The 4423-nt window shown below is 39.9% G+C and overlaps 1 protein-coding gene across 1 annotated transcript in view; it reads right to left on the bottom strand.

The window, feature by feature from the left end:
• Positions 1–4104: 4104 nt before the first annotated feature.
• Positions 4105–4423, bottom strand: part of CAMKMT (calmodulin-lysine N-methyltransferase) — a 219095-nt gene continuing 218776 nt past the window's right edge. Inside the window, exon 10 of the mRNA XM_009880642.1 lies at positions 4105–4423. This exon is cut by the window's right edge and continues 155 nt beyond it. The gene's annotated coding sequence lies outside the window, so the exon portion shown is untranslated.

Below are 4423 nucleotides of genomic sequence, written 5' to 3'. Positions count from 1 at the left end.
AGCCACGACAGCTCTTTGTTTTTGGGGGCTTGGCATCTGTTGAGTTTAACCCAGATTCGAGGGTCAAGATGTTTCTTCTCAGGCTGTGGAATGCCATCTGGACTACTGCTCTGTGCATCTTCCCTCTACTCGCCACACAATTTACACACAAGAAGACAATGAAGATCCAATGCCGCTGTTGGACAGAGATGGAAAATATCCAGCTTCTACCCAGCCACAACAATATGCTGGGCTTTTTTGGCAGCAAGCCAGCTGCTGACTAAGCAAGGAGCCTTAACAGGCCAAACCCTTTAAAAATGGGAAAGAAAAGTTAGGTTTGTTACATTCAGCGTGTCCACAGGTGGGAGAAGGAGACAGATCTCACCGAGGAGATGCTGCACGGAGTCTCACAAAATCTGGGGTCAGATCCAGAGCGTATCGGCGGCTTTCTAAGTGGCTATAGGCAAATGACACAGCGATGCTGTCTGTGCCTCAGGTTCCCTCGTATGGGCAATGGGTGTGATTTAGCGGGGTCCCCCCCTTTACTTCAACATTCAACTGCAAATTCACTAAGTCATGTATTGGCTTTCTTTTAGCTTGATGGGGTTTCGCATCAGGGTGCCCTCATTTTGGCTGGGGTAAGTAAAGGCTGTTGCAGTTGCAGATGAGAATAATATTGAAAATCAGCTTCTAAAACCATCTTTCAAAAGCTGCTGGTGTACTTTACAACCAACGTTAGGCTACGGATTCGTGACAGCGAAGGCATGACAAACCATCTTAACCAGACTCAGGAGAATCTAAAAAGTGAATAAAAAGACGGAAAGCAACAAAATTGTCTCTTTCTGAGGAAACAACATGGGATGACAATACTGCACGGAAAACATTTTAGATATAACTGTCAGTGCACACCATCTTAGCGCCTTCCACCAGCATCTCAAAACATTTCATGAGAGTTAAAGGAATACGCAGTTTGACATCACTGTTCATTCCTTGATTTAAAGAAGAAAACCACGCATAAAGAAATCCAGGCAAAACTATGCATTTGTAATTTGCCCTGTGAAAAGACAGGGAGCTGGTCACTTCCCCTCTTGCATTAGGGAGAGCGGGTGAAAGACATTAATAAAAGGCAGCTCTGTTTGACTTGCAATGTGTTGCTGCCTTTTCCCTCTTCCCCTACCATATCAGCTGTGTCACCTGCCATATCAAGAGGTGGATCAAAAGCTCCACCCACTGCATCCTCTTTTGTTCAGGGAATGGTGAAGGAGAGTTGTAATGGAGATATAACACTTGATAAACCGTATGCAGCCGGGCTCCAGATGTAAGGATGCTTTTCACGGGGGGAAAGCGATTTTAACCCCGCTTCCTTCCTCACACAAACATGTAGCCACGAAGCCACAGGCAAAATGTGAACAACTTGTCTAATAAGGATTTTGCAGCTGGACTGGGACCTGGGGTAGTAAGTTCTCCTGCCTCATCTCATATTCTTAAGACATTTTTCATTTCAAATCCAACTTACTTCCCAAACGGAAAGATTTGTCCCATTGTTCCACAATGTTATCGGAGAGGACTAGTTTGTAATTTTTAAGAAAGCCTTTGCCAGATCTCACAGCAGGAAAGCGAATTCTTTTTTTTTCTCGGTCTTTTATATTCTGAAGATCACAAGTCACTGCCAGTGGCAGCAGCTGCATTAGGGCTGCGCCCAGGGGAATGGATGCCCACACGAAGATCATTTCTCTCTGCCATTCTTCTCTGAGAAAGGAGGAAGACACAACATTGCTCTAAAAACTACCAACCTACGTGAAGGGAATCTTGCATCAGCCTCACATTTCCACTCTCGGTGAAGACAGCATAGCGCTTGCACGGTGTCGTTCATCTTCAAAGTGCTTTGCAAACATAAAGTAATTAAGCTCAATATTCTGTTATGGAAGACAGTAAACTATACAATTAAAAATGCACCGAATATCAGATACTAGTTAAAGCACATCACATGAAAGGCTCTGATACATTTTATAAGCATGATTTGATAAACTGCCTAACTCTTTCTTAGCAAAGATATTTGCTGTATTAATAAACACTATTTTTATTACAATTTAAGAGCTCAGAAACAATTCATGAAGTCCCAACTAACGTGAGGGACTCTGAGAGATGTCTCTAAAAAAGAACACTTTTAGTGCCTCATACACAGTAAATCCTACACCTGTGACTTTTCAATACCCATTTTAAAACAAAAAATCAAGAAGAGAGCTTGCTTATATACCTCTGAAAATATCTACACGGACCAAACCTGCAAGCACTTATGCAGATGAGTAACTTTACTGCCTGTGGAGCTCCAATGTGAGTTTGCAGGATGAAGCCTAAATGCATCTTTGGTAAACAAGCCATCAATTACACACTTTAGGGATGGCAGCACCTGTGCAAAGCCTTCAAGTCAGGCGACAGACACTAAAGAAATAAAAAGCAATTATCAGCTCCTAATTTGAGTAAAACTGTTTTCTTCTTAGAGCTAAAAACACAATTTTCAGTGACACTGGTTCTATTTTTGGCAACTAGCAATCTTTATTAGATTATTGTACAGCAGACATTCGAGCCCTCTTAAAAATAAACGGTTCACAAATTTCAATATTTCACTATTTTTCACACTCCTGTGTTGATTATAAAGATTTCCTTGTACATGTTTTGAGAGAAAACAAAGGCACTGTTGTGTGGGACAAACAAAACAAAACTAATTAAACTAAACCACCTCCACAGCAATTTTCAATTCCTCCTAAATGCTTTTAATTTCTTACTAGACAAGCGTCTTCCAACAAGAGTTTGAATATGAAACTCGTACCAGCTACAGGGGAGACATACTACTCAGTTCTAGGATAAATGGTTGGTTTGCATTGCCCCTGGTCTTTATCTAACACTGAGAATAGGCTGCTTTTTATCAAAAGAGGAATAAATTGCTGTTATTGTGATGTTAGCCCATCACTTGGCATTGCAATTCAAGTTTTTGTGAGGAAGAAATGTATGATCTAACTGCGACTTGACCTATGCCTTCTGAGATCCATCTAGGTGCTCTAATGGAGCATAAAAAGTACTGAATACAAGGACATGCAAACCGGTAGTGAAGAAATTTGTTTGAGAAGAAGACGAAGAGAAAGGGACTTTCGTGGTTTACATGCTGCCCCATTTGTTAAATATGGAAGAACGCTTATTGCCAAACTGCAGTTCTTTTAATTAACGTATTTCAGCATGATCCTCTACACTTCCTTGCACCTAGTACCTCCCTCGCTCATGCTCTCTGCCTCTCTCTCTTTTTTTCATCATTTTGGAAGCAGTTTAAGAGACTGTACAGGATTCTTTAACGATCCATGTTGTTTTTCTGAGAAGTCATTAAAATGGTCTACTAAACCGCTCAGAAAATAAGAAATTGCTCCTGTTTCTGTGTAGGATATTTGTCTTTCCCAGTACAAGAAAAGTCTCACGATACGTTTACCAAATACTTGGGCCACAATATATCACAATATAAACAAATTCAAGGGAGATAGTTTGATTACGCTACAAAACCTTCTAGTTGTTATAGCGTTTCTTGGAATTTATCAGAAAAGGATGTATTTTTTTAAAAGCAATTTCTAGGATAGTGGCATTTAGATTTTAGTCCTGATAAAGGCTCACTTTCCATTCATAGTCAGAACCTAAATGTGCTCTTCTTGTACCTAAACAGATAATAAGCACTCAGCACACTCCCCCTTCTTGACACAACACACTGAGACTAATCACACATAATTGGAGAGGAGGAGCAGAGGGGCTGGGCAGGCTATTGTGTCCAAAGGACAAATGGTCAGTTTATGAGGCTTTTGTCTGATGCATAATTTCTTATACATCTACAGGAGGAAAAGTCCTGCTGGAAAAAACCCCATACGTACATCCATATATAAAAAAAGCCTTCAACACTGAAGTAAATGAGGACATTTCAATCACGAATAGAAAAATCAACAGTGGAATTTAAAAGAAAAAAAAAAAAGAAAAAAGGCAGAGAAATCCAAGCACTCAATAGGTGCACTTTTAAAAGACCTTAAGACAACTATTTCCTTACTAATTAAATGTGAATGCATTTACTACTTTACAACCAGTTATACCAGCCCACAAAGTATATTATTCATATATTTTCAAATACACCCCAAAAATAACGTTTAAAGAGATCAACAAAGTACATGCAAGTTTAAAGGCACAAACGAGAAGGACAACAGCTTTACACCTTTGTTAACGCATACATGTGAAGTCTGATCGGCTTTAGGCTGGAATATAATTGGAAAAATAAGTTCTAAAATGATACAAAAAAAAAAGAAGTCTCAATGTTTACACACTGTGAAAGGAGCCACGGTATCTTCCTCAGCATTTAGATTAGAAATATTTCTCTAATGATGACTCAGGAACAAAAGGGGGGGAACTGAACCCTCCC

Source organism: Charadrius vociferus, unplaced genomic scaffold, assembly GCF_000708025.1.
Source record: "Charadrius vociferus isolate BGI_N301 unplaced genomic scaffold, ASM70802v2 scaffold192, whole genome shotgun sequence".
NCBI lineage: Eukaryota > Metazoa > Chordata > Aves > Charadriiformes > Charadriidae > Charadrius > Charadrius vociferus.
The sequence above is the reverse complement of the archived record's forward strand: the minus strand, read 5'-3'. Positions and strand labels throughout refer to the sequence as shown.